The following is a 14,513-nucleotide window of genomic DNA, read 5'->3' as shown; positions in this document are numbered from 1 at the left end:
CAACTTGGGTAAATGTACATAAGAAAAATTCTTAATTCTTTTTAAGAAAAAAACTGTTAGTTCTTTTAATAAAAATGTTTTCATTTTTAATTCAATTTTACTATGTTGTAAAATCTAAAATTAATCTTTTTATTTTGTTCTGAGGTGGAGTTTTGCTCTTGTTGCCCAGGCTGGAGTACAATGACATGATCTCAGCTCACCTCAACATCCATCTCCTGGGTTCAAGTGATTCTCCTGACTCAGCCTCCTGAGTAGCTGGGATTACAGGCTCCTGCCACCATGCCCAGCTAATTTTTTGCATTTTTAGTAGAGATGAAGTTTCGCCATATTGGCCAGGTTGGTCTCAAACTCCTGATTTCAGGTGATCCTCCCACCTCAGCCTCCCAAAGTGCTAGGATTGTAGGCATGAGCCACCATGCCCATGCTAAAATTAATCTGAATCTGTTACTCATTTCCTATGTAATTTCAAAAAACTCACTTTGGCCAGTATTCTTTGGCCAGTATTCCCATATATAATATAAAATAATTATGACTGATAATCTTGATTCTCTTAGCTCACTTGATTCTCCTAGTCATTTTATCTGTTTTACCATGGATGGGCATTTAGTTTGATTCCATGACTTTGCTAATGTGAATAGTATTACAATAAGCATGCACATGCGTGTGTCTTTATGGTAGAATGATTTCCATTCATATATATATGTATGTATAATGTGTGTGTGGGGGGGGTATATATATGGTTGCATGAATCATATGGTACTTATAAGTTCTTTGAGAAGTTGCCAGACTGCTTTACACAATAGCTGAACTAATTTACATTCCCAATGGCAATGCATAAACAATCCCTTTTCTCTGCAATATTGACAGCATGTTATTTTTTTTTAACTTTTTAATAATAGCCATTCTGACTAGTGTAAGATGGTATCTCATGGTTTTCAGTTGCACATATGTAATGATTAGTGATGTTAAGCATTTTTCATATACTACTTCTTGGCCTTGTGTATGTTGTCTTTAAAAAAGGGTCCATATCCTTTGCCCACTCTTTAATAGAGTTATTTGTATTTTGCATGTTAATTTATCAAAGTTTCTTATAGATTCTAGATATTACAACTATCTTGGATACATAGTTTGGAATAACTTCTCCCCCTCTGTAGGTTGTGTGTTCAGTCTGTGTATAGTTTCTTTTGCTTTGCAGATGTTCTTTAGTTTAATTAGGCCTATTTGTCAACTTACATTTTTGTTGCAATTGCCTTTGGCATCCTCAAGAAATATTTGTCTATTCCTATTTCCAGAATGGTATTTATTTCCTAGGTTATCTTCCAGGGTTTTCATAGTTTTAAGTTTTAGGTTTAAGTCTTTAATTCATCGTGAGGTCATTCTGTATCTGGTGTTTGTAAGTGACAGGAGAGAGAAAGAAATTATTTAGGCATGCAGTGAAGGTAAAAGAGTCCTTGACAAAGCTTCCCTTCTAATAAAAACCAGTCCCCCAAATTATTTTTTTCTAACACAGAGCAACTTGCAAAATCAAACTTCAAATGTAGATAAGCAAGCTAGAAGCTTGCATGGGTGAATGACAACAGCTGTGCTAATGGAAAAGAGCTAACTGGGAGCTAGGCATATCCCCAGCATGGAGGCTCCATCGTCCCTTTTCTTATTATCACACGTACAATAAAGAAACAGGTAACACAGTGTCGGCCAGGCAGAGAGCCTATCTGCATAATAAAAGATTAGGGTGGGGCAGCTGGCTTTTCATGCCCTGTGCAAATGGCACACCTGGTCAAACCAATCTTTGTACCCTGTGTAAATCAGACACCACCTCCTCAAGCTCATCTATAAACTCCCCTGCATTTCACTTAGCACAGGAAACCTCTTTTGGACCCCTCTCTCTGCAGGACACTCTTCTCTTTCTTTCTCCATTTAAATCTCTGCTCTTAGCCTCACTTCTTGTGTTTCCATGCCCTTGATTTCCTTGTCGTGAGAAAAATGAACCTTCGGTATCATCCCATAAAACAAGGCTGCTTCAGAAGGGGTCTAGATTCAATTTCTGCATATGGCTAGCCAGTTATTATTTCCCGATTGCTTTGACAACTTTGTCAAAGGACAGATAGTTGTCGGTGTATGACTTTATTTCTGGGTTCTCTCAACTGTTCTATGAATCTATGTGTCTACTTGTATATCACTACCATGCTGTTTTGGTTACTGTAGCCCTGTAGTATAGTGTGATGCCTCTAGTTTTGTTTTTCTTGCCTTGGCTATTCAGGCTCTTTTTAGGTTTCATACGAATTTTAAAATAGGTTTTTGTTTTGTTTTGTTTTTTAGTTCTGTGAAGAATGACATGCGTAGTTTGATAGGAATGGTGTTGAATCTCTAAATTGCTTTAGGCGGTATGGACATTTTCATAAAACTTTTTCTTCCTATCCGTGGGTATGTAATCTTTTTCCATGTCTTTATATCATCTCTGATTTATTTCAGTGTTCTGTAATTTTTGTTGTAGAGATCTTTCACATCCCTGGTTAGCTAGATGCCTAAGTATTTTATTTTTTCTGTGGCTATTGTGAATTGGATTGCATTCTGGATTTTGGCTCTCATCTTGAATGTTGGTGGTGTATAGAAATGCTACTAATTTTTATACAGTGATTTTGTATCCTTATACTTTGCAGAAGTTGTTTATCAGATCTAGGAGCTATTAGGCAGTGATTATGGTGTTTTCTAGCTACAGAATTATATAATCTATATGCAGAGGTAGTTCGACTTCTCTTCGTATTTGGATGCCTTGTGTTTCTTTCTATTGCCTGATTGCTCTGGCTGGGACTCCCATTACTATGTTGTATGGGGTGGTAGGATTGGGCATCCTTGTCTTCTTCTGGTACTCAAGGGCAATGCTTCTAGCTTCTGCATGTCTAGTATGATGTTGGCTATGTGTTGGTCATAGAAGGCTTATTAATTTGAGGTATGTTCTTTAAAAGCCTGGTTTGTTAAGGATTTTTAATATGAAGGATGTTGAATTATATCAAAATTTTTTCTGCATTTATTGAGCAGATGATGTAGCTTTATTTTAGTTCTGTTTATGGGATGAATCACATTTATTGATTTTTGTATGTTGAACTACCATCCCATCCCAGGGATAAAGCCTACATGATAGTGGTGGATTAGCTTTTTGATGTGGTGCTGGATTTGGCTTGCTAGTATTTTGTTTAGGATTTTTGTATCTATGTTCATCAGGAATATTGCCCAGAAGTTTTAAGTTTTATATTTTTGCTGTGTTTCTGCCAGGTTTTGGTATCAGAATGACACTGGCCTCACAGAATGATTTAGGAAGAAGTACCTCATCCTGAATTATCTGGAATAGTTCAGTAGGAATGATATCAGCTGTTTCTTATATATTTGGAGGAATTTGCCTGTGATTCCAACTTGTCTTGGTCTTTTTTCTGGTTGGTAGACTTTTTATTAGTGATTCACTTTTGGAACTCATTATTTTTCTCTTCAGAGATTTAATTTCTTCCTGGTTCAACTTTGGGATAAATATATTTCCAGGATAAGTATATTTCCAGGAATTTATTCATTTCCTCTAGGTTTTCTAGTTTGAATGCATATAATTTTTTCTAATAGTGTCTGCGGGTTTTCCATATTTCTCAGGGATCAGTTGTAAAGTCCATTTTGTCATTTATGATTATGTGTATGTCTTCTCTTTTTTATTAGTGTAACTAGAAGTCTATCAGTCTTATTTAGTCTGTCAAATAACCAATTAATAAGTGTGTTAATCTTTTGCATGGTTTTTCACCTCCCAGTTTCATTCTGTTCAACTCTGTTTTGCATTATTTAATATTTTTCTGCTAGCTTTGGGGTTGTTTTCTTCTTCTTTCTCAATTCCTCTAGTTGCAATAATGGTTCTTATTTTGAGATGTTTAATTTTTTGATGTGCGTGTTTAACACTGTAAACTTTATTTTTACCAATGTTTTTGCTGTGTTCCAGAGATTCTCATATGTTATATACTTGTTCTTATTAGCTTTAAAGGATTTTTTGATTTCTCTCTTAATTTCATTGTTTACCCAAAAGTTATTCAGTAAGAAATTTGTTTAATTTCCATGTAATTATATGGTTTTGAGTGTTTTTTTAGCATTAATTTCTACTTGTATTACACTGTGGTTTAAGAGTGTGGTTGGTATAATGTGCTGTGTGCCGATGAGAAGAGCGACTATTCTCTTGTTTGGGGTAAGAGTTCTGTAGATGTCTGTTAGATCCATTTGGTCAAGTGTCAAGTTCCAGCCCCAAATATTTTTGTTAGTTTTCTGCCTTAACGATCTAATGTGTGATGTTGAAGTTTCTCACCATTATTGTGTGGTTAGTCAAGTTTCTTCAGTGAGCTCTAAGAACTTGGTGTTTTGAATCTGAGTGCTCTTTTTCTGGGTAAATACATATTTAGGATTGTTAGATTTTCTTGTTGAATTGACCTCTTTACTATTGTGTAATGCCCTTCTTTGTCTTTTTTTTTAATCTTTATTGTTTTAAAGTCAGCTTTTTCATTTTTCTGAAATTCAAATATGGTACATGCTTTTTTTGTTTTCCATTATGCTGGTAGATTTTTCTCCATTACTTTATTTGAGCCTATGGGTGTCACTGATTGTGAGATGGATCTGTTGAAGACAGCATAGAGTTGGGTACTATTTCTTAATCCAACTTGCCACTCTGTGTCTTTTAAGTGTGTATTTCATCCGTTTACATACACAGTTGATGTTAATACGTGTGGATTTTATTCTGTTATCATGTTGTTAGCTGGTTATTATACATACTTAATTATGTGCTTGCTTTATAGTGTCAGCGATTCAGGTAATTATGTGTGTTTTTTGTGGCAGCTGCTAATGGTCTTTCTTTTTCATATTTATTATGCACTTCAGGACCTCTTGTAAGTCAGGTCTTGTAGGTCTAGTAGGTCTTTGAATTCCCTTAGCATTTACTTGTCTGAAAAGGATCTTATATCTCTTTTGCTTATGGAGCTTAGTTTGGCTGGATATGAGAGTCTTGGTTGAAGAGCGCTGAATATAGGCCCCCAGTCTCTCTGACTTGCACGCTTTCTGCTGAGTGGTCTGCTCTTTGTTAGCCTGATAAATGGGGTGCTCCTTATAGGTGATCTGTCCCTTCTCTGTCTTTTTCTTTCATTTTGATATTGGAGAATTGTGTGAATATTTGTCTTAGGAATGGTCATCTTGTGCAGCATCTCAAAGAGGTTTCCTGCATTTCCTGAATTTGAATGTTGTCTTCTGTAGCAAGTTAGGGAAATTTTCATGAATAATTTCCTTAAATATGTTCTTCAAATTGCTTGGTTTCTTTTCTCCTCTTTTGGGAATGCCAGTGAGTCATAGATTTGATTTCTTTACATAATTCCATATTTTTGGAGGTTTTGTTCATTCTTTATTATTATTTCTATATTTTTGTTTGATGGAGTTATTTTGGAGAACCAGGCTTCAAGATCTGAGATTCTTCCCACGGTTTGGTTGATTACTCTGTTAATACTTGCAGTCTTATTCTGAAATCCTTGAAATGATTATTTTCACCTGCATCAGACTAGTTTGGTTCTTTCTCAAAATGACAATTTCATCTTTCAATTCCTGTATAATTTTAATGTATTCCTTAGATTCCTTGGATTATGTTTCAACTTTCTTCTGAATCTTGATGATCTTTTCTTCTATCCATATTCTGAATTCTGTGTCTGTCATTTCAGCCATTTTAGACTGGTTAATAACCACACTTCCTTAAGAAGTAAGAAGACATTCTTTTTTTCTGAGCTGCCAGAGTGCTTGTGCTATTTTTTCTTATCTATATGCCGATGTTCCTTCAGTCTTTGAAGTTGCTGTCCTTTGGATAGGATTTTTGCTTTTATCTCCTTTGATGCCCTTTGGGGTTTGATTGTGGTATAAAGTGGGTTCAGTTTACTGGCTTTGTTTCTGAAAGATTTCAGGAGGCCGAGGCTCAGCTCAGCACTCCTGGTCTACATGGTTTAACCCTGCGGGGACTGGTACCCTGCCTTTCAGCTTTTTCTGTGGCCCCTTAAGGTTAGAAACATGCTGTGCCTGAAGGCCTGAGGTGATTCTCCTGGCCACAACACTGTAATGGGTGGTGCCAGCCAAAATGCTTTCTAGGGGTGGTGGCAGTGGGTTCCATGCTCGCCTGTGCCTACCAGGAGTCACAGTAGCATAGCAGAGTATAGGTACTTTGCCTAGGGTAGGGTACTGGCAGGAGTGGATTTTGGCATTTCTGTGTGTGCTCGTGCTAGCAGGAGCAATGATAGAGTGCTGGTCGGGGCCGGGCCACCATTGTTCCTGTGCACATTAACACTGGCAGTGGCAGCTGCACCAGGGGCAGGGCTTAGGGTTGGGGATGCTGGACTCTGAGTGAGCATTCACATAGGTAATGATGACATGGCCAGTGCCTGCACATAATCAGGCAATGAGCAGGGCATTAGTTGTCCTTCCACCTGCAGCAGTGTTTGGTGGGGTCTATGCATAGATGAAGGCTGGCAGAGTGTGGGGAGTAAGCCCCCCTGTGTGTGCCAGCAGAGCAATGTGGGGATGGCTGTGGGCAAATGTGAATGGCAAGGTAGTGGGGGAAGGCTGCAAAGGGAGAAGGGTAGGTTACGGAAGGCTGCAGGTAGGCTGGCACATGTTGGCAGTGGCTGGTCTACTGAAGCTCTCTGATGATCATGTGTGATATTCTGGTAAAACAACTATAATGAGAGCACTGAGAAGCAACCTGATTGGTCATCCAAAGCTGTGCTGCAAGTGGACAGTGCCAGGCTGGGGCTGCAGGAGAAGCAAGTGGACAGGAGAACACTCAGATCAGATTGACCCTATCTCACAGGCAAGGCCACCCTGCTCATTCTAAATCCAATAGTCACTTATGGGTAACATCTCCTGTAGGAGCATGTCAAGCCTTAGGGGTTGGGCATCCTTGTCTCTACTGCACTCCTGACATTCCAACATTAAGCTCTGTGGACTACATACGGGCCAGACTCCCATCCCTATAACCTCTCTAAGCAGCTCTCCCTGCCATCTCATGTGTCTGTGAGGGTCATCAGGTCTCCTGCAGCTAAGATTCTGGAAATCTGTGGTAAGCATGTTCCATTCCATGCCTTTTCAGCTTACCTTCACTAGGAGTTGCTGGAGGGCAGGAATCAGTCCTGGTGCTCGCTAGCCCCATACAGAGTTTCCAGCTTTCTCCCTTTGCAGCTCAGCATCCATGTCCTCCCTCCACCCACTCTCAATGCCTTCCCTTAAAAGACCTGCTCAGAGTGTGCCAATCTTCCCAGTGTTCCTCCGGGCTTTGTCTAATTGGCTATCTTGGCTTTCTCCCCTTCTCTTGTAAATCTAGATTGACCTGTGAGTGCTTCACCAATGAAATGCAGTGGAAGTGATGGTGTGGCAACTTCCAGGCAACTCTTGAAAAGGACTGGCAAAATTGGCTTCGACTCTATTGGAAAGCTGCTTCTTGTGATACTGGCTCTCAGAACCCAGATTCCATTTCGTGAGAAGCACAAGTCACATGCAGAGGCCATGAAGACAAGCTAAGATTATGGTCTAGATTCGTAGCTACATGCTCAGTGATTGCCTGTACAAATTGACAGTCCTGTGAATGAGTCATTTTGGTTGTCCAGCTTGTCAAGGACTCAGATGACTCCAGCCTTCTCTGTAATTCCAACGACATGAGGGGCCCTAAGCTAATACTTACTAGTTGATCCTATCCAACTCCAGAGATGTTAAACATAATAGGAAAATTTAATTTGTAAATTTGGGGAATAATTTAATATGTAGGAAAACATAACTAGGATGGGTATCTTTAAAGCCACTTGCTTTCATGGGTGTCTTCTCAGGACTCCATATTTAATTTCTATATTAAAAACTTTGTATTGTTCGCCATGAGGAGGTCCCCTCCAATTATATAAGCTTCAGAAACCCAGGATTTGCCCACTCTCTTACTTTCTCTAACCTCTCTTCTCTCCGACTTTCTAGTCTGCTTTTCTCATTCTCTCTTTACCCAACCCTGTACCCACCTTTTGAATAGGCCTTGCTAATTTAGAAAATGCCATTACTTTGTTGTTTTAAAATATGCATCCCAATGAAGTTATTTACTTTAATCTTTGATCTCTTTGTTGGTTGCTTACTGGAACTGAATTCTAGATCCCTGTCTTTAGAGAAAACAACATGTTCCCATATGGTTGTGGAACAGATTAGAAAAGAAATTCCATGTATATTACTTAACACATGGTCTTGTTTGTAATTTACAATACATACTCATTAAACATTTACTTCTATTTTCTCAGTTCTGTCTTCAATATTGTCTCAATTGATGACTGCCTTGCAGAGTGGCATTGATGCCTGAAATTTACCCTATTCTCTGCCCTGGTTACTGAAAAAAAAAAAATCTTCACTTGATTGTTGTTCCTGGAGCTCATTAAGCTTAAGCCTTCCAAGGACCAGAATTTGATTACCACATTAAAAATGAATTCTCTGGTGGTTGTTTTAAGATGTTACTTCTAAACAATAGCGTGTTTAATTAACACAATTTATATCAAGTCACACAGATACTTTATACATTCTCACACTGTGTAGCATATTTACCCAAAATAGACAACCTAATTACTCAAAAAAATTGGCTGTATTTGCAGAACTGTAGCATTATAGGAAAAATGAAATGCAATTATGAAACAGAGAAGAATGGGAAAATACAAAATTCTTGCTATTTTTATTTTGTTTTAAAAAATGTTAATTAAGTTATAGAGTTCACAAGTACTATAGAGTTTAGCACAAGTGAATGAATAAGTCTTCTCAACATGGATAAATGGAAGGATTTATCTTTTACAACTTATTATCTTAAATTCATAAATTCTAAGAAATTGCTGCTGAGTAGTCAGAACACATTAACAAAGGCAGCACTTTGTCTCATTCACACAGGGAAGCTGGGTGCTGAATAAAGACAGTAAACTTGTTGCGAAGCCATTTAATAAATTTGGAAGATACAGGATTAACTTAATTATTATCAACACAAATTTCTTAGAATTAAATAAGAGGATGGTATTAAAGTTAACTTCTCTCTCTGGTGGCATTTGCGTTTCTACATTTCTAAAGCAAAGTCCTTAGGGAAAAAAGAAGTAAAGGAATGGAAGAAAAGGCTTTATAAATGTAAAGATAACCATATTTTCCCACAGAGGTCAACCAATGAAATGATAATTTTAAAATTCTATTTTTTTTTTACTTGAAGCTTTTGTGCTGGATAGAGATCTTTTATTAATTCTGACCAAGTAGTGACCAGAGGGCAAGTAAGAATAACATAAGAAGCAAATATAAATCTCTTTTATATTCTCACAAATATTTATTTATTTTTTTGCAGTGCACTATGCTTGTTATTAAGAAGGTTACAATGAAGAAATAATTAGTTTCTCTCTTTATAAACTTGTTTGTATACTAGTACACAGATATATTAATGAATGGTATGATAATGGAGTAAATGTTACAACAAAATAGACATGTGTTCAAAATGCCATAAGAACATAGTGGAAAAACATCAAATCTAATCTGGCAAGGAGGTCATGATGACTGAAATGGCACTTGACTGAATCTGGCCATTTCTATATATGGTGCCCCAACCAATTATTGACAAATAGTGAGTACTCAGTAAGTGTATATTAAATCAACAAATGGAATGATAAAAGGTTTTTAAAGAGGAGAATACCATGGAAGGATGATACAATAACACAAAATGTTGAGTTGTCTGTTCAGATGCATATAAATTAGAGATCACATTCAGTGTTAAGTTTTAGTAATAACTTCAAGGACAAAGCTAATCACACATTATGGAGCAGCTACACTTCTTCTCAAGTTCTTCTTCACCATATTAGTTGTGCCCTGAACCAAATTCAACATGCAAGTGGAACATCATCACTCAATTTTGGGTAAAAATCCCTAGTTTATACTCTAATAATTGTATAGCTTAAATGATACTTTTTACTTATAAAACTATACATTTCAGTTTAACTTATTTGACTTAAGCAATCAGAATGGTCCTGGTACAACATGTAAATGCATTTTATAGATAGGGACATTCACAATAGTGAAGACTAACAGGATATGGAGGCTTCCTTTGTATGGAGTCTGTTAGTAGCATGTTAACGAAGGAATTTGGCAAAGTTATCTTAATTTTCTGGTTAGATTAGGGATGAAATAGACTGTAGGTTGGTATAAACACTCTCTTTTTTAAATGGGAAAATCAAAGAGATAGATTAAGATGGTTTATTAATGTCTTTTTTTTGGTCATATTTATTTGAGGAATTGTCTCTGAAATGAGAGCCACACGAATGCAAATCCTGACTTCACAATCTTGGTTAAGTTATTTAAGCTTTCTCAGTAATGATTTTCCAATTTCTAAATTGCGAGAAATAAAAAAACAAAACTCACAGCATTGCAATGACAAATAAATAAGGTAGCAAACACTGAGCCTGATGCCAAGCCTATATTAGATGCTCAATAAATACTTTTCTCACTTCACATTTCCCCCTGGATTTCTACTTCTCTCACCCAGAGGTAGTGGATAAACCATGAGGGTGCTCATTCAATAAATCCACTGTTTCATAGTGTGGTCGTTTCAAGGTCTGTTTTCTTCTCCATACTTTAATATTCCACATATCACCCAACTCATTAGTCATATTTAAATTTGAAAGTTTTGATTCTTAAACCAGATTAAGAGCTTTATGAATACTGAACCATGTCCAAGGTGTCTTTTATTTCTCCAAATTTGTGGTGTAATACCATAGGCACAAATATTGCCAATTTAATACTGCCTGATTAATCGTTGATGGGTAAGTTGTAACTCAATAATTAAAGTGAATATCTAGTTCAACCCAGCTCTGGTAAAAAGGACATTTATTAATGATAAAGAAAATCAGTCTTTATTTTCTCTATACCATACATTATAACCTTTTGTATTACAAAATTTGAAACTTATTGAGAAGTTGAAAGGATAGTACAAAAAACTTTTAATGTTTTGAGGATAGAGGTACCATTCCCTAAAAACAAGGACCTTCTCTACCAAAACTACAAGAGAATAATCAAAACCAGGATATTTATCATTGATACAATGCTGTTATATAATTCTGGTGCATATTCATTTTGTAAAAACCTCTCAATAGTACTTTCAGTACTGTCTCTCATCACCACTGTCATCTTGGCCGTAGCTCAATCTGAGGATTTCCTGAAATTAGCATCAGATTAGCCACTTCAGTTGAATGGAACATACCCTTAGCACTTTTCTAGCTTTTGTAGCTTTGAAAATTTTTGAAAGACATAAGCCATATACAATATCCATTAATCTAGGTGTGTCTGATATTTCCTAATGATTATATTTAGGTTAGAGACTTTTGGGAGAAATACCACAGAGACATTGATATCCTTTAGTGGACCATCAGTACAAATAGAATGTCATTCTGTATTTGTTCATTTTCATGCTGCTAATAAAGATATACCCAAGACTGGTCAATTTATAAAAGAAAGAGGTTTAATGGACTTACAATTCCACATGGCTGGGGAGGCCTCACAATCATGGTGAAAGGCAAGGAGGAGCAAGTCACATCTTACGTGGATGGTAGCAGACAAAGATAGAGAAGTTTTGCAGGGAAATTCCCCTTTATAAAACTGTCAGATCTCATGAGACTTATTCATTGTCATGGGAACAGCATGGAAAAGACCTGCCCCACATAATTAAATTACCTCCTACTGGGTCCCTTCCACAATACATGGGAATTCAAGATGGGATTTGAGTGGGGACACAGCCAAACCATATCATTCCATCCCTGGCCCCTCATAAAGCTCATTTCCTCACATTTCAAAATCAATTATGCCTTCCTAACAGTCCCCCAAAGTCCTAAATCATTTCAGCATTAACTGAAAATTCCACAGTCCAAAGTCTGATGTGAGACAGGGCAAGTCCCTTCCGCATATGAGCCTAGAAAATCAAAAGCCAAGTAAGTTACTTCCTAGATACAATGGGGGTACAGGCATTGGGTAAATACACCCCTTCTAAATGGGAGAAATTGACAAAAACAGAGTGGCTACAGGCCTCATGCAAGTCCAAGATCCAGCAGTCAAATCTTCAAGCTCCAAAATAATCTCCTTTTACTTCATGTCTTACATCCAGGTCACAGTGATACAAGAAGTAGGTTTCCATAGTCTTGGGCAGCTCTGCCCCTGTGGCTTTGCAGTTACAGCTTTCCTCCTGCTGCTTTCATGGTCTGGCATTGAGTTACTATGACTTTTCCAGGTGCACGGTCGAACCTGTCAGTGGATCTATCATTCTGGGGTCTTGGGGACAGTGGCCCTCTTCTCACAGCTCCACTAGGCAGAGTCCCAGTGGGGACTCTGTGTGGGGGCTTCAACCCCACATTTCCCTATTGCACTGCTGTAGCAGAGGTTCTCCATGAGAGCCCCGCTACTGCAGCAAACTTCTGCCTGGACATCTAGGTGTTTCCATTTATATTCTGAAATCTAGACAGAGGTTTCCAAACCCCCACTTGATTTCTGTGCACTTGCAAGCTTGACAATACATGGAAGCTGCCAAGGTTTGGGGTTTGCACCCTCTGAAGCCATGGCCTGAGTTCTACATTGGCCCCTTTCAGCCATGGTTGGAGTGGCTGGGATGTAGGGTACCAAGTCCATGGGCTGTACACAGTAGAAGGACCTCGGGTCCAGCTCACAAAACCACTTTTTCCTATTAGGCCTTTGGGCCTGTGATGGGAGGGGCTGCCATGAAGGCCTCTGATATGCTCTGGAAATACTTTCCTTACTGTCTTGGGGTTTAACATTGGGCTCCTCATTACTTATGCAGATTTCTGCAGCTAGCTTGAATTTCTCCCCAGCAAATGGGATTTTCTTTTGTACTGGATGGTCAAGCTGCAAATTTTCTAAACTTGTATGCTGTTTCCTTATATAACTGAATGTATAACCTTATAGCCTTTATATAACAGTACTCAAGTCACCTTCTAATGTTTTGCTCCTTAGAAATTTTTACTGCTAGTTACCCTAAATCATCTCTCTCAAGTTCATAGTTCCACAGATCTCTAGGGCAGGGGTAAAATGCTGCCAGTTTCTTTGCTAAAACATAACAAGGGTCACATTTGCTCCAGTTCCCAACAAGTTTCTCATCTCCACCTAAGACCACCTTAGCCTGGATTTCATTGTCTATATCATTATCAGTATTTTGGTCACAGCCATTCCATAAATTTCTAGGGAGTGCTAAACTTTCCTACACTTTCCTGTCTTCTTCTGAGCCCTACAAACGGTTCCAACCTCTGCCTGTTACTCAGTTCCAAAATCAGTTCCACATTTTCTGGTATTTTTTCAGCAGTGCAATGCTCTAATGGTACCAATTAACTGTATTATTTCATTTTCACACTGCTAATAATTACATACCCAATACTGACCAATTTATAAAAGAAGAATGATTATCGGACTTACAGTTCCATATTACTGGAGAGACCTCACATTCAGGGTAAAAGGCAAGGAGGAGGAAATCACATCCTACATGGATGGCAGCAGGCAAAGAGAGAGAGAGCTTGTGCAGAAAAATTCCCTCTTATAAAACTATCAGATCTCATGAGACTTATTCACTATCATGAGAACAGCATGGGAAAGACCTGCCTCCACGATTCAATAGCCTCTGGCTTGGTCCCTCCTACAACATGTGGGAATTCAAGATGAGATTTGATGGAGACGCAGCCAAACCATATAGCAGTCTTTGTCCATTATTGATGCTGTTGATTTTGTTAACTTAGTTAACATAGTGTCTACCAGAACTTCTACCATAAAGTTAGTATATTACTTTTTAAAATGAACACATAATGTTGTGAAAATATTTATGTTCTTCAGTTATGTAAAGTTTGTATTATTCATCAAACCCCCACCAGGTTTAATATTTATTAATTACGTTTTCATTCTGTAATTCATTCTGTAATGACATTATACTATAAAGAGGGACCTTTCTTTCTCTCTCATTTTTTCTTATAGCAGCATGGACTTAACGCATATTTTTCTTAAATTTAGTGGGTGATAATTCTTCACTAACATCATTAATTATTATATTTAAATTCTTCCCTATTTTTTCAGTGGAAATACATTCATTTTGATTATTGTCTTCTTTTGATAGGCTTCATTTATTCTTTGAGAACTTCTTTGCTATTTTGCATATCAAACTCTTCTATGATCATGTTACATTTTCCGTTTGTTAGCCCTGGAATTAAATTCCTACAAAATGGACTAAGTGTAATCCATTGCTGCTGGTGTGTCATTTTTTAATACCCTGTCAGTACTCAAAGTTAGGAACCTAAATTATCCAATTTCTTATATTTAGTATAAGTACTCTTTTACCCAAATTTAGAACACACAAGAAGTGGTTTGAGAATTACTAACCCGTAGCACTATGAATAGCATGCAAATTAACTGAAATTCAGTATGTGCTTTGTATTTTTGTTTTT

The 14,513-nt window shown here is 37.5% G+C and overlaps 1 long non-coding RNA gene across 1 annotated transcript in view; it reads left to right on the top strand.

Moving 5' to 3' along the window:
• LOC118154615 (uncharacterized) overlaps positions 1-8,314 on the top strand; it is a 131,786-nt gene extending 123,472 nt beyond the window's left edge. Inside the window, exon 4 of the long non-coding RNA XR_004744720.3 lies at positions 7,367-8,314. This is a non-coding gene — a long non-coding RNA (uncharacterized LOC118154615). The remainder of the gene's footprint in view (positions 1-7,366) is intronic.
• The last annotated feature ends 6,199 nt before the right edge of the window (positions 8,315-14,513 follow it).

The sequence above is a fragment of the Callithrix jacchus genome, chromosome 6, assembly GCF_049354715.1.
Source record: "Callithrix jacchus isolate 240 chromosome 6, calJac240_pri, whole genome shotgun sequence".
Classification (NCBI taxonomy): Eukaryota; Metazoa; Chordata; class Mammalia; order Primates; family Cebidae; genus Callithrix; species Callithrix jacchus.
Note: the sequence above shows the minus strand (reverse complement) of the source record. Positions and strands in the feature narration are given on the sequence as shown.